General features: G+C 43.2%; 1 protein-coding gene across 6 annotated transcripts in view; it reads right to left on the bottom strand.

Annotated features, from left to right (window-relative positions):
* The window catches only part of Cdkal1 (CDK5 regulatory subunit associated protein 1-like 1), a 552,607-nt gene that overhangs the window by 84,596 nt on the left and 451,537 nt on the right, over positions 1-16,474 (bottom strand).

Here is a 16,474-nt window from a genome sequence, read left to right as displayed (position 1 = left end):
CTGTGAGGAAGAAACCAGTTCTCTTCCTTAAGTGATTTTGAGTATCTAGAGAACCTAGATCATTGTGGTCTGATCTTGTCCCTAATTTTTGCTCTTCTGATTTAAGTCCTGTGACTAAGTATACACAGGGAACAAAAACAACAAGAACAAACACCCAAAACCAAACTGCAAACATCTAAAGATAAATGTTGGCTATTCTTCATTCCTTCCCCTTTCTTATTTAAAATTTAAACACTGGATTTATTAATTTCTTTTCTGTGTGAGTGTTTTTTCATATATACATGTGCACCATATGTATGTTTGGTGCTCACCCACAGAGGTGAGAAGAGAGCCTCAGACCTCTTGGCACTAGTGTTAGGAAGAGTGGTGAACCATCATATAGGTGCTGGGAATCGAACCTGGGACCTCTGCAAGAACAAGTGCTCTCAATCTATAGGCCATCTCTCCAGCCCTGCTCGTTTTCTTATTTATGGTAAATTTACAAAAAAATTTATTGCAGAGCAGTTAGATCTATCTTTCACAGTCTGCTTCCTTCTGGTGGCCTCAGGTTCTAACTGTGCACTGAACCGTTTATTAGGGCTGCGTTCTAAGAAAAGCCAATTCCATTTCCAGGTGGAATTCTGCTGCTAGCTAGAGAACTATGCCCATACATAACGGGCATGCAACATGAGATGGTTGACAGAAAGCATTGCTTCTGAAGATTAATCAGCTGCTCCATAGAACAGATCTGAGCTACACTCACGCAAAGTTCAAATGACATTAAATCAATTCATTAAAGTCTTAAATAAATCCATATGTAAGGAATCACTTTTCCTTGTACTTCAGAATCCATGGTTATAAATGACAATGCTTAATGACAAAGAATTCACCACCTCCATCCCTGCCAATGAGGCTGTCAATACAGAAGACAAGTGTCAAAACAGTATCAGAAAAAACAGGTTAACAGTGTAATTGGGGGCATACACAAATTACTAAATCATATATATCTAATTCAGATAAATGTGAAATTTCAAAACATCACCTACATCTGAACCAGTGCATATGAATTATTCACATGGCTTTATATAGTAGGAGGACTAAAAAGAGATGAAAAGACTCAAATAAAGTGTAGAATGGGGGAAACAGCTCTCAAACTGCTCACTTCCTAAGTCAATTGGGTTCCAGTGTGCACATAAGTGGGCTGCAGTTTATGGTGGAACTGGGCATATGAAGAGGCCCTGATTTGGGGATACTTTTTGGCAATGGTCAGCAAAAATACAGGGAGACTGTTTATTGAGAAACAATCTTTGCCTTCAAAATGATTTTGCAGTAGAGCTTATGAGCTAGACACTCAGGGGTGAACGTGCTTGCCATGAAAGTACAAGAACCAGGGGTCAGATCCACAGTGCCCACTAAAGGCTAGGCAGGCAGGTTTGGGGACTGGCCAGCCATCCCAGTGCTCAGGAGTCAGAGACGAAATTCCCAGGGCAAGCTGGCTACGTATAGCAGCCAACTGCAGTCTGTGAATGTTCTATTTCAATAAATAAGGTGAATAGGACTGAAGAAGAACCCTGATATCAACTTTTGTCCTACACACACACACACACACACACACACACACACACACACACACACCCCAATTCTGTGGTGATTGCAGGAGGACACTAAGCACACTTCAGACACTCACAGAACATGATTTATCATTGGGGAAGTACATAAGTAAGTGTTGAGAATAAGAGTTACAGTTTCTATAGGCTGTAGGAGGAGTAAGTGCTTTGTGTGGTCTTGAGAGCTGGGATTTCCAAGCAGGGGACCTAGCTCAGTACTTGCCTAGTAAGTAGAGGCATTGGGTTTGATCCCTAGATCCTCCAAACTGAAATAAAATATCAGCTTATTAAGGAAGAGTGAAGACCGGCATTGTCGTAGGTGGTCCCTGACCTTGACTTGGTAAATGTTTGCTGAGTGAATGTTTGTTGAGGTAATAAACAGAGCAGGATACCTCCTAAGTAGTTTTGGCAGCTGAGAGCTGGTTAAGAGAACGGACTCTGGGGTTGCCTCTTGCTCCTTGGCTCCATGCCTGTGCCTACTGAGTGGCCAATTCATGGCTAGCAAATTAATGACAATTAGAAGACAGCAGGCTAAATTGAGACTATTACTAAACTCTGCCACCTGAAAGCAAAGGCAAGGTGTAAGACACACAGACTCCTGGGGGCAACTGGCAGAGGTCCAGCCAAGGCCTGACACAGATGACAGAAAAGAGGAACCTGGTTAAAGAAAAGCCATTCTGTGATAGCATGCCAGGGAGTTAAGGTTGGAGCAGTGAATTGGGAGTGAGCAAAGGAAAGAAGGGAAAAGGGCACAGGCGTCTTCCCCTTCTTGTTGTTTTTGAAGCCGAACTCCTTACTCTACAGCCCTTGCTGGTCTTAGACTTGCTATGTAGGCCGACCAGGCTGCTCCTGAATTCACAGATGTGTGCCTGTGTCTGCCTCTGCTGGGATCAAAGGCCCGTGAGAAGAAAATTATGTTAAGAGAGTGAGTCGATCATCTTCAGTAAAGGTTGTTACAAAAGTATGGAGTAAGCAGGACTTGGGCATTAAAAATGGCAGAGAAGAAGAGAAGCCCTCTGTCGTGGGGGGAGTGGCAGGTTGTGCAGAGCTGGGAAAGCCAGGGCAGATTTGATAGAAACTACGCTTTTCAAGCCAAGGTTTTAATTGCTCCATGGTTTTTATCAAGTACTGTGCTAGGCACTGCAGGAGAGTCAGAGAAAGGTAAGATATGGCTCCCATCCACCAAAAGTTAAATAACAACTCTGAGATATCTCAGGGTAGAATGTGAGAATGTGTATATATCTATATATCTATATCTATATCTATATCTATCTATCTATATCTATCTATCTATCTATCTATCTATCTATCTATCTATCTATCTATCTATCTATCTATAGAGAGAACTAGTTCTTTTCTATCTACCAATGGTCTCCTCCACTGTTTCTGATCCTTTTTAATATGAAGTCATTTTCTGTGTTCTATGCTGAGGATGACAGCAGATATTTGAGTTGTCTGCTTGTGGGAGAAGTTGGAGGTCCGAAGATCTGACGAACAAAACAGGTCAGGGGGCTTTTGGTTGAACCTAGGACCATCGTTTTTAGGTAGACAGTTTAGATTTTTGTTTCCAAGTGGGCCTTTTTGCCAGCAGGTGAGACCTGGGGCACAGACACGCAGTTTCTCGTACCTTGATGAGGGTCTGAGAGGGAGAGCAATACAGCAAGCCATCCTGCTCCTCTCCGGCCCATCCAGCTTTGCCAGAGTCTCTAGTGCTAGTAGGCAGCTGACAGCATGGATTTTTATTGAAGAAATGCTATGACATTTGTTTTAAATGTCACATTTCTCCCCCACAAACTAAAAATAGCTTGTCACCATACCCCTACCCCTAATAAAACTGTTGGCTTGGAAATGACATTGATAAGCAAAATGAAGCATATAACCTTTTCTCCCCTTTTCTATAAATGTTTTATTTATTCCCAAGTAACATTTTGTGTCTTTTGTTGGCTGAGATCAAAGGGACAGAGCAGTAAATTTTACTGTGCCAGTAGTCTCCTGCAGTATGGGACTGTCATTTTTACAGCACGTTTCAGCCAGGCACGGCTGTCATTTGAGTAGTGATCTACTGACTGACAGAAAATATCTGTAGAAATAATATGTGCTCTCATAGCCATGTGACATTTTATGAGCAGTTTGACTGTTTTCATTACTCTGATTTCAGTCTGCTGAGGAGGAAGTTGGAAAGCCTGTGATGGGCACATGCACAGTCTGCCAGGATGAAACCGACAGGACAACCTTGAAATTGGGCTGCTGCATTTAATAAAACCATGTGGCAATTATCTGAAAGCATTTTAAATAGTAAGTTGAATAAACTGCCTAATCTGATCAATTCTAAGGTCACCAGCCTTATTGATAAGTGTATGTGGCTAACTGGCAGCCTAAGTCCACATTGCACAGCCATTATGGCAGCCTTTATAGGACTCGCCTTCAATAGCCCAGTTAGGATTTTTCTGGAGTAGGGTGGGTGGGAGGGTGTCAGGTAGCCCATGCTGGCCTCCAACGTGTTATGTACTGAAAGACGATCTTGAATTTATGATCCTCCTGCCCTCAGCTCCTAATTGCTGAGATAATAGGTGTGTGCTACTACGGCTGGTTTATGCAATGCTGGGTAGGGACCCTAGGCTTTAGAAACACTAGGGCAATCACTCACTCTAACTGAGTCCTAGCCCTGGACCTTTTAAGTTTTTAACATTTAGTTATTGTAGGGGGAAAAGAAATCTCCTTTTAGCAAACCTTACACCCAAAGTGCTCTCATTAGTGATGGAATTTTGTTTACAACAAGATTAGAACACATGGTCTAGGAGTTTGACTTTTTATTTTAAAGCAAGACAAATAAGGAATAGCTATGTATTGTGCTTGTAAATACAACACATTCTCTTCTCTTATTCCTGGAAGGGTTTTACAGCTGCTGGAGGACATCTTTGGTCTCACAGCTTCTGGTGTGACTAGTTTCAGGTTGTGTACTTACTGTGTCACTCCACTGATAGGTAGTTCAGACGTCTCAGACCACTTCCTCATCAGAAATGAATGACTCACCTGGGGAGTAGCTTTAGCCAACTCCCCAGGGTTTGCATCTCAGGTGGCTTCCTGATTGCCTACAACAGTCACCTTCAGAAGGCAGAGCTTCAGATGTTCAATGACCTGCCACGTGCAAAGGTTCCACTCTGCTACCCAAGGTGTGGAGTCCTAACTCTAATAGAGATGCTGGGAGAATCTGAGATCTAAGCCTCTGAGAATCTTAGGCTTTGGGATGCAAGGTCCAAAGAAGTTCACACACAAATGACGGCAAACATACAGGATGCTATCTCAATGGCCTACTGATGAAATAGAGAGAAAGTGTGTGTGTGTGTGTGTGTGTGTGTGTGTGTGTGTGTATTCAGTTTCTAATGTGTGTTTAAAATAAAGCAGCACACTTTCTACTTTGTTGCAACTCTTTGTCATTCCCCACAGTCTACTGCACTGTCAATCTCGTCTTCATCCGCATTTCTAAGCCCTAGAACCTGGAAACATGCAATACCTACTGATGTTTCCCTAACGCCAGTGTGCCCATGCTTCAGCATGCTAAACTTCTATTCTAGGACTCAGTCGAATATTTGGCCTCTACTCTGTTTACTACTTTTAGCTACCAATCAATGATAAAAGTTTCAAACACAAAAGCATTTGTATTTACTTTCCTGTCAGTAAGTCTGGGACTCACAGTGTGTCTTGATTGCCTTCCCCATTTTTATTATCTGCTTTCATGGGATTTTTAATCCATATATCATTCTTTAACATTTTTCATTCTTTAAAATTCTCATTTCTTTAATTCTGAAACGCTATTAGTTTCTTCAAAAGGTGTGTGGCAATGATTACTAGTAACAGATACAGAAGATTTATAATAAAAATAGAATAAAAATTTACCTAGAGCTCAATAGTACTTTGACTCTATGTTTTATTCAGGATATATAAGGCATTAAAAATAAATGCTTCTGTATTTTATAAAATAATCATGCACTTTTTTGTATCTATAGTCTGCCTGACATGAATAAAATTAGATGTTCTTTGTGAGTCTGAGTATATGTGTGGATTTGTATGTGCATGTGTGTGCAGGTGTACATGGAAGCAAGTGTATATGCATGTATGTGCATGTGTGTGCAGGTGTACATGGAAGCAGGTGCATATGCATGTATGTGCATGTGTGTGCAGGTGTACATGGAAGCAGGTGTATATGCATGTATGTGCATTTGTGTGCAGGTGCACATGGAAGCAGGTGTATATGAATGTATGTGCATGTGTGTGCAGGTGTACATGGAAGCAGGTGTATATGCAGGTATGTGCATTTGTGTGCAGGTGCACATGGAAGCAGGTGTATATGCATGTATGTGCATTTGTGTGCAGGTGCACATGGAAGCAGGTGTATATGCATGTATGTGCATTTGTGTGCAGGTGCACATGGAAGCAGGTGTATATGCATGTATGTGCATGTGGAGGCCAGAAGGCAACCTCAGGTGTCTTTAGTCAGGAGCTATTCCCCATGCTTTTTGAGATAGGGTCTTCACGGGGGCCCGGGGCTTACGGATTGGGTAGGGCAGGCTGGCTAATGAGTTCTAGGGCTCTTCCTGTCCTGTCTCCTCAGCACTGGGAGAGAAACATATACTTGGCTTTCTACCTGGATGATGGGGCTCACACACAGGTTCTCATGCTTGTTGGGCAAGCACTTGACTGACTGGGCCCCTTACCCATCTCCAGTCATTAAGATTTTTGCAAAGCTGGTGGTTAGCAGCATCCATTAGATTTATTTATTTATTTATTTATTTATTTATTTATTTACTTACTTACTTTTGCTTACAGCTGGATTAAGAGTATTTTCCCAAACAAATGTAGCTATAAAGTGAGGCAGAGAAAGAAAGCCAAATTTTCAGTCATAAAAGTCCAGAGTTTTACTCTGTGGCTCCTCAGGTAAGGCATAGTTTCTTTGATTCATTCATAAACCTTCTCGGATTCCTGCCCGCTTTCCCATTCCCCTCCAAAACAAAACATTTATTAACGAAAGCTTCCAACTGTGACAGAAATTACAGTCAGGTTAATGCTACAGATGGTGTAAGAAATGCAATCTAAAAACATGATTAAAAACTCAGGAGCTAGGTAACTCAAGTTCCTCTCCGACATGGCTGACCAGACATCTGGGAGGAAGGAAATGCACATTTTTGGTTAATTAGTTTGCTTTTATCCGTCCCTGTAATTAGAACATGCTTTTCCCCTACTTAAGCCTAAGTAGTCATTAGATTTAATAAACCTTTCTAGATTGTCATAAGCAAGAAAATGAATCAGTTAAAAAATAAGCACTAAACTGTATTAGCAATGTGATTGCAACATCATGAGGATAAAAGTGTCTCTGTTTAATTATTAAAGACTAAGTACATCATCTTATAGCTTGTTACAAAAAGATTATACAGCTCCCCCACCCCCTTTCTTCATAGCGGTTTATTTAGTAAAAAGTCCTAATGTTACCTCAACAGACTACAGTCCACCAAACAGAAGTGACTATTAATCATTCTTTGCAAAAATTAAAGCTAAAATTAGCTGCTTCGTGGGTCAGTCAGATTTTGACATGGCAAAGGGTAGGCGTGGCCTTGGTTGGCACCCTGACTAGGGGGAGGGGCTGTGCTTTCTCCCCAGGTTCTTGAGGCCTGGTACCAGGACAGCCGCTTCTACTCTTACCATTCTTACGTCTAAGCGTCTGAGTGACAGCCTGACCTTCTCCCAGACAGTCCAGCATGGCTGTCTAACACCACTCCCTATCAGTTTCCCAAGCTCCTCAGCTAGGTGTCGTTGCTTTGTGGATGATCAAACTTTTAAAAAAATATGTTTTCTTTAAAAAGGTTATATACAAAGTCACAAGTCCAGTTTCTTATGCTTCTTCCTGTTGGCTTTCTCTACAGTTAAGGAAGTTTCCCTTTTTTTCTGTGTCAAGAAACTCTGGAATCAAATGATCTAATGTGTAAAAAAGCCCAGGTTAGTGCATTGCTAGACTGCAGGTTCTGCGGCACTCACATGGATGGGTATGTCTCCTATACACGCTCTGTGTGTGTTTTCCTGAAGAGACCCTTGCTCATGGCTTCTGCAAACATGGCTGCGGAGAGATCGCCAGTACCCACAGCTTCCAAACGTGCAGCTCCGAGGCTGGACTGAGACGAAAGGGGCAGGGCAAAGCGTGGAGGCCTGGTTATCTTTTCGGGGACAGTCCCATGTAGCTGAGGCTAGCCTTGGTTTTCACTATGTAGTCAAGGATGGCTCTGACCTTCTGGTCCCCCTGCCTCAGGCTCTTCAGGGCTATTTGCAGGTGTGTGCCACCATGCCTGGGCTATGTGGTGACAGGCTGCGGAGCTCCCCCCACTTCACTGTGCAGCCCACAGAGAGCATGTGCAAGACAGTAGACTCCTGGAGGCTCAGGTCACCTAGGGCTCAAGCCCGGGGAAACAGAACTGACTATGGACAGGTGATGAGGTTAAAGGCACTTTGTGTGAACTTCAGATAGTGGGATCTGCATTTCAAGCAGAAGGGATTTGGATCAGTGGTGTTTGGCATTCTTCTTACCCCATGCTTCTGCAACCCACACTTCCACTGGGCTCACCTGGTCCGGTTTCCTTGACTTTTATTTAGTGTTTTATTCTGTGGCACACATGGGTATGATGTGCGGCACATACACTTGCTATACATACATACTTGTGTTTAGAGGCTGGAGGGTGATGCTCCTTTCTCTCTCCACTTTATTTGTTTGACGCAGTATCTCTCAGTGAGGCCAGAGCTCACTGAGGAGACTGGTTGGCCAGTAGACCCTGGGATCCAAGCCCTTTCCATCCCTCTCCCTTTGGAGCAGCAGGGTTGCAGATGTGTACCACTGTGTCTAGCATTTGCAGGGGGAGCTGGGATCTGAACTCAGGTCCTTGCGCAGCAGGCACGTTACCAAGTGAAGCTCATTGGGGTTGTAAGGACTGGTGTGGTCTGTTAGTGGGATGCACACTCACTGCCTGTCACTTAACTCGTGGCCCTTCCTTTAAAAACAAGAATGGGGGGTGATACAGGGGAGAGGTTAGAGGGGGAAAGGAACCAATGAAATACAGTATAATTAAAAAAAATGACAGAAACACCTGCTAATTTATGATTTCAAAGCTCTAGGTCATTTTCCCTTCGCAGTTCTGTGAGGTTAAGAGCACTGTTTGCAATTGTATGCCCACTTTACAGATCAGAAAATGGAGAATGAAGAAAGGATAGAAAGAAACCTGTTTGTGAGTGCAAGATTTTATAAAGAGATGATTCATCCCTATAGAGTACTACACCAATTAGATTAATGCGATCTCTGTGTGTAAGCCGAATGTGTATGTTTCTCTCTCTCTCTCTCTCTCTCTCTCTCTCTCTCTCTCTCTCTCTCTCTCTCTGTGCCTATGTGCCTATGTGCCCATTTACATGTATGCCTTTGGAGGTCAGAGGTCAACTTCAGGTATCCTTCCTTAGACTGTCTATCTTTTTTTTTTTTTTTTTAAGATAATTTCTTTCACTGGCCTGGAACTTACCAAACAGTCTAGGCTGGCTGGCTAGCAAACGTAGGGACCTACTTGCTTGCCTTTTCAACATGGATTACAGATTCCTGTTGCCATGTCTGGCTTGCTAAAACTACTGGTGTTAGACTCTCTCTCTCTCTCTCTCTCTCTCTCTCTCTCTCTCTCTCTCTCTCTCTCTCTCTCTCTCTCTCCACCCAGCCCACGTCAGGCCACAACACAGGCAGTTTGGCACTTGACATGGACTGCTGTATGTCTTGAGTTGCTCCAGACAGGCTGTCACTGGCCTTTCAACAGAAAGCAGAAACATGCACAATTAACCTCCCAAGTTGGGTCTCTCGTGACAGAGGACTGGAGAATCATGGCATTAAGCAATAGTGTTTGGTATAATCACCAGTTTCTCAGGTTGACTTAATATGGAAAGAAAACAGCATCAGACAATCATCCCGTGGCTGCGCACTCTGTATGAGAGCAGCGTGGGTTACTTCATGCATTTGCTTTTGTGTAGCACAAATGCACCTGGAAACAGAAACGAGTCCTGCTCAAAGCAGCTCAGCACTAAAAGTGACAAGTTTAAATCCCAAATGCTGGCCTCTGGTTTACATGTTATCAGGCCAGCTGCTATTCAGACACAAAGCCTAGGCTGTTGCTGTGGGTCTTCAAACCCTCACTTTTCTTCAAGAGGCAAATATGCAGAACCTGGGTGAGAAAATGCCAACAGTAAGAGCTCCATGGTCCACCTCACACTCAAAAGATATATTTATCGTCACTGACATGCTTGTTTTGATGAGACACCACTTGAAAAGATCCCCCCACTTTGCCCCAAACCCCAACAAGCCGGAGAAAGGCTGAAAGGAAAATGCACTTGGAAATTTATTACAGTGGCCCCGCCTTTATTCAGGATGTAGTGAGCTCCTCCCTATTGGATGCTCTTAGATTTCTTCTTCAGGCAAAAATTGTGTTTTACCCCAGTGAACGTGATTGTTGGGGGCAGGGTGGCAATGGGGGGAGGGTGGGGAGGGGAACATCCATAAAGAAGGGGAAGGGGAGGGATTAGGGTGATGTTTGCCCGGAAACCGGGAAAGGGAATAACATTCGAAATGTGAATAAGAAATACTCAAGTTAATAAAAAAATAAAATAAAATAAAAAAAGAAAATGACATCACACACACAAAAAAAAAAGAAAATGAAATAAAAAAAATTGAAGAAAGAAAAGAACTTGGAAGGAAGGAAAGAAACTCAGAAAAAAATTGTGTTTTAACTTCTAAGAAATGAACTGTGACTACATGGAATATGTATTTGGATGAGTGAGGACCAGGGTGAGTAGATTAGTCTGTCCCTGCACTCTGGGCCAGATGACACGATGATATGGCTACACGCTGGCGGATTACACATTCCACTCTGTTACAAGGCAAATGAGGTATTTATGCTTCTCTTCCAAACAAAGCAGACACGCTGTCTGGACCGACTTTTCTTCTTCTGCCCTAGTTAGAACGCCTGTAGTGAGCTGTGAGTTTTATCAGCAGGCTCTGCTGCACACTGGCCGTCTTATCGGGTTGTACTGCTGAATACAAGTAGTAAACATGGGGCTGCAGCAGCATCTCCCGTCTTCCAGGAACCTAGTGAACGCAATTTCCTTGCTTTATTTTGCTCACAGACTAGTTCATAAGTACTTTTTAGAGTTATAGTAGCATATGTTGTGGTTCCCTTTCTCTTAGGTGTCGTCTGATATCTTGCATTGTGACATGATGCTGTCATCCACAATATCCACACTGGAGATCTGTATCACCGAGTTACCAAAGACAAAACAAAACAAAAAACCCAAAAAATAAAAAACAAACAACAAACCAAAACACACACACACACACACACACACACACACACACACACACACACACGAACTCAAAACCAAACCACAACAAACAACAAAGCCTGCAAGGCCATTTCACAATATCTTGTGGTTCTATAGTGAAAGGAACAGCACTTATTCCACCTCTGACCCGGCCAGGACACACCCTTGACCTAGGCCTGTCAGCCACAGCCTCGTCTCTGCTTCTCTCCTGTCCACAGGTTCAGGGGGTCACAGTGTCTGACTTCAGTGGTTTTGTTCAGTGCTCAGCAGCTCATCTGCAGGTGGCTCCCCAGAAGGACGGTGACGACTGAGCAGTGAGTACAGAGGCTGGTGTGGAGCCCTGGCTCCTTACACAGCAGCCGGGTTCTCCTTGTAGAGCACCTGTCTCTCACGAGGAGCCAAGGGGTCCTGGGTGCACTGGTGAGGTCCTTCTGTCTTCCCTATTGCTCTAGGTGTTCAGAGAGGCCCAACTCCCGCTGTGTTCACCCTGGTCACAACAGTGGCTGATGGGAAGGGAAGACGGACTGCTTTCTTTGCACCTAGCTAGGAATCTTCAGTCAAACGGCCACCAATGGCAAGATCTTCCTTCTTTGAAAAAAGTTCAGATCCACGAGGAACCAATTTATTTATACAACACGATGAAAAGGAATGCTCAGAAAATGGAATTAAAGGCGGCCTCTTGTTTGTAGTAGATTAAAAGCATGAACTTATCCCCAAACTCCTAAATACTTACTCTAAATTCTAACTTTCGGGTCATTCTTTTGTGGCCAGGTTAGTTCTAAGGATCAGCGATTAGTTTCTGCTGTCCCCCTTCCAACTTTGATGGATTCTGCCCTGGTCTTGAGGCCTCCGCTAGCCCCAGGACAAAGGGTTGGCTTTTCTTTATCTATTCTCTAGCATCAACAGGAAAGGTCCCTACTTGTACTGCCAGGGTTGCTGCCATCCTGGAATACTTAGTACTGGGTTCTTCCTCATCAGGATAAAATGACATTAACTGTTGTCTAGATAAACTGCTTCCTACCTGACAATGTCACCAATGGATTCATTTAATAAAAGCTTATTTATCAAGTAACCAGGAAGATGATAGGCAGTGAATGAACTGTTGAGACTCACTTTTAATCAAGTGGGAGAAACAAAAGGTCACAACCAACTGAGGGCTTAGCATGTCAAAGAGCCGCCTGCCCCATCCGGGATGAAGCAAAGGCTGCACTGAGAAGCTTATGGCTGAGCTGAGTCCACAGGCTTTAAAGCCCTCGCTGGAGGAGAGAGGAGCGGGGGAAGATGGAATATCCAGAGGTGTGTGAGAACACAGAGTGGTTTGACGAGGACGAAGCAATTCAGCAAACCTTACACAGAGTGAAGGTGTGGGGGGAGAATAAGACTCGAGTGCAATTCTGAGTACAAATGCTAAGAAGTCCAGCTTGTTATTAACAGGTGCTAGGGGCTATGATTGTTTCTGTGACAGATGGCAACATCCAGGGTGTTCTGCATCCTTGGTCCCTGGGTTCCAAATGCCAGTGGCATCATTACAAATGATGTGCCCCTTCCTCCTCCTGTATACCCAATGGAGAGAGTGAGATTAGCTCTGGGTAAAATCCTAATGCATGGAGATGAACTGGTCAGGGAGAAGGGCACGGCTTGTCTGAATGAAAGCATTATCCTAAGAAATGTCTAAGGGGTGGTTGGAGGCACAGGACCACAGTGTGTCCACCGAACTACATCCAACTCCTCTTGGTGATTTTGTATGGTCTTAGTATAAATGATTTATATGTAACATGACCATAAGGTCAATTCCACTCAACAAGCATTTACTTACAAACTTTTAAACATCGACTCCTTTTCTGTGTTCCTTGAGGAGTACTTGAGAGCAGAAGACATGGTCTCTAATCTGGAGAAATTTATATTCTAGCAGCTAAGGTATAATTAAGTAAAAACACAAGGCCATATATAACCCAGCATTTGACAGTATTATTCAGATGCTTCATGGGTACATTTAGCCAGTAAGTGGATTCTTCTCTGTTCCTCCCCTTAAACTTTCACATTTAGCTTAACTCTCCTATCAGAAGAAGGCAACACAGAAACACAGTCAGCAGAAAGCTATGATGCCAGCAAGCCTGGTCTTTCCCTTATTAGAGACTGTGGGGAAAACGCCATCTCAATTTACGTAAGGGGAAAGTTACACTCGTGCCTGTAATGGGTATCTTCATAATGAATGAGATTTGTTGTGTCCCACACTTTCTACCAGCACAGATGCCTTAGAAAGGCATCGTGAGAGTTGCACTAAGGTGGGAGCTGGCTTCCTTCTTCAGTTTTACCAGATTTTTGTTGGGGCATATTGAGGATCTCAAGTAATGGCATCCAGCAGATGCCATCCTATGTTCAGTGCTGCCTGCCTTCTCTGGTGACCTCCAACCTCCCCAGTCACTGATACCAGGCTCTCTGGTTGTGATGGGCTTCTGTCTGAAGAAAGCAGTTTCCAGTGATCTCCTTGATCAGGTCACAAGACATAAAAAGGGACGTCTATGGGGGGTACAATTTAAAATGGATAATTTTTCAGACATACCAGAGGATGCATTGCAGAAAGCCTGCTATGAAACAGGAAGGTTTGCTATCACTGAGCACCACCGACTGGTACTTTGGATGTCAGCTTAAATACCTTCCTGTTTTCAAATTGAACAGAACCAGGAGTCTCTCCTGCAGATGTTCCTTAATAATTTATACTGGAAGTGGCTAAGATCACTGTATTGTCTTGGAAGCAAGTGTGTTTGTGGGTGACTAGGAATGACAGGAGGCAGCTGAGGTCCTCAGCATGGAAAAGAATATGCAGCAGTGAGGGGACACACATTGCCCTGAAGCGACTGTGACTTCACATATGTCTCTGTAGGATCAGCTCAGCTGATGATTGGAAAGATGTAAGAAGCAGTAAGACATAAAATGTATTCTTATATTTAATACTTCAGCGTTTCCATGTCTAGACTGGATACATTACATAGACATTACTTAGCAGGGAGGGAAAGGAAACGGACAGGAGATTTTTCCAACTATTTCTACAAATCAGCTCTTTGCAGCTTCATTTGCTACAAGAAGAAGATAGTATTCTCCCTCTTTCCTGGATGACAAATGTGTGGGTCAAAAGGATTAGCAAACGTGCCCGGAGCTTCCCTAAGTAGTCAGTGAGAGTGTGTATTTGTGGGCCAGAGCACGCTGGACGGAAGTACGTGCTTTTTCCTATCTATAGATGCTGCCTGGGGTTTTAGCAAATCTGGATTACAAAAATATTAGAAATGAAATCATGTGTGTTAAATGTTAGAGACTTTAAACACTTTGGGTTGTGGTTATCTGTGAATGAAATGACAACAGAATGTTTTGCGAGAAAGGGGGAAGGGAAAGGGAGAGGTGGAGGGAGAGGAGTTGGGAGGAAGAGGAGGAGGAGGAGACTGGGGGGAGAGGGAAATGAAGAATATTACGGCCAAGTCACTGAATTTTGCATGACAAAATGCAGATGCCAATAAACCATCTACTCACACTTCCACTTGAAATAGAAGTGAGACTTTAGTCACTCATGCAGAAGTCAATTACTGTTTACTGTGAAGGAAAGAAACAGACAAACAGAGCCCCTTGTCAGAGTGCTTTCCCAACACGTACAAGGGCCTGAGCTCTGCCCCAGTACCACCCAAAGAAAAAAGAAAGGGAGAAAGGAAGATAAAAAGAAGGAATGAATGACAAAAGGGACAGGAGGAGAGGAGAAGGAAGAGCAAGGGAAGGGAGAGGACAGAAGAAGAAAGACTAGGAAGCTAGCAAAACAGCAAGACTAAAACTGAGCAAGAGAAGCAAGGCAAGGATGTAGCACATGAGCCTGTGAGTTGTACAGAGAGGTCTCAGCTATGGACGCCAGGGTTTGCAATGAGAAGGTGAACAGCTTTATGTCACTCCTACGGAAATCATGGCTGCACCGCCACTTTGATGGGCAACTTCTCCTGTTTACTTATAGTAACTGTATTAGGGGCACTCCCTTTATTAGTTTGTATCTCTGCCATCTGATCCCATGAATTCAAAGAGCAATCACACTCAATTTATACCATGCATAGGCTCTTTAACCAATAATTCTAATGAAATTATTGCTTTATGAAAAAATTACTTTCTCAAAGTGTTTTTAAAAAAACTCCAAAGAAAGCTCTCTCAAAAGACAAGTATCTAACTATGTTATCTACACAAAAGATGGCTTTAGCCTTTTGGTTTGTGGCTTTTCCTGCTGAAAGCTTAACTATCTTCTGAGAGCTTGAATAGACTGTGAAAACAGTAAGAGTAGCTTCCTTCATTTACGTGACAAATCTGTCTTTGGCAGTGAGGGTCAGGAACAAATCGTCAATAACTGAAATACTCATAATTAGTAATATATGATTACAAATAAATGGCTTTTTCCCCTAAAAGCAGTATCTTCTACTTGGAACCAAGTAATTGTAATACAGTAGGTCAGTGTACAACAAAGACTTCCTGAACGCAAAGAATGCTATCACGACGCGTTATAAGTCAGTTGAGTTCTGGTGGCCTGCAGCTCCTGCACATGCTGACTGAATGCTGTTGTATTACTGTCCCCTTCCACTCATAACGTCTGCTTTTTTTCAGGGCTATATTCTGGAGGATGTAGGCCAATATTAGTAAGAGATAGGGTTTGGGAATGACAATGGTGACCATTGGTGTGGGCCACCAATAACCATGGAGGCTTGTAGACAAGGTGAAAATAATTTATTGCAGCATCGGACAGGTGGCTAATGAGTAATTCTTCAGTATGGCCATCCTCTAAATTCCGGGAGATGGTGGCAAAAGCCACCCCCTGAGGTCTTAAAGGAAGAAGAAGAATACATTTCTTTGGTCCAAGCAATGAGTCATAGTTCTCACAACACTTTTTAGGATCAACACTGCATGTGAATTCTTCATGCTTTCAAAGTTCCAAGACCCATTGGCTAAGCTTTCACAATGTTTCAAAACTACATGTAAACATTGTTATTAATACTACTGGCAGCTAACAAGAGCGGTGCTCCTGGTGTTGTGTATGAATAGCGGAGTTTAAAGAGCTGTTTACTCCATCCCACAACACACTGACAGTGTGTGAGGACAAGGGCACACAGACCCTCACTGTTTCTATGTCCAGAGCCTCACATGCAGTGGGAGAAGTAATGACTGTGAGCTTGTAGTGTGTCACAGAATGACTACTGAATCCCACTCACAAAGACAGACTGTCCACACGCTGACACTGATCTACCCTGTGACACTAATCACAAGTCATCAGAGGACACCTGACTTCAGCTAATGGCCATGGGAACAGAACTCGTAGCCCGTAACGGAAGTACTGTTCTCTGATTTGGAGAGCTACACATATGTCTGGTTGCTTCTCGACAAGACGGCAACATTAAAAACTATAAAATAAGACGAGGAAAAGCGTATTCCTATGTTGTGGATAAAGCAAAACTGTAGCAAAATAGATCCAATACCAAGTGGTT

This window comes from Rattus norvegicus, chromosome 17 (genome assembly GCF_036323735.1).
Source record: "Rattus norvegicus strain BN/NHsdMcwi chromosome 17, GRCr8, whole genome shotgun sequence".
Taxonomy (NCBI): domain Eukaryota; kingdom Metazoa; phylum Chordata; class Mammalia; order Rodentia; family Muridae; genus Rattus; species Rattus norvegicus.
This window is presented reverse-complemented; position numbering and strand designations above follow the sequence as displayed.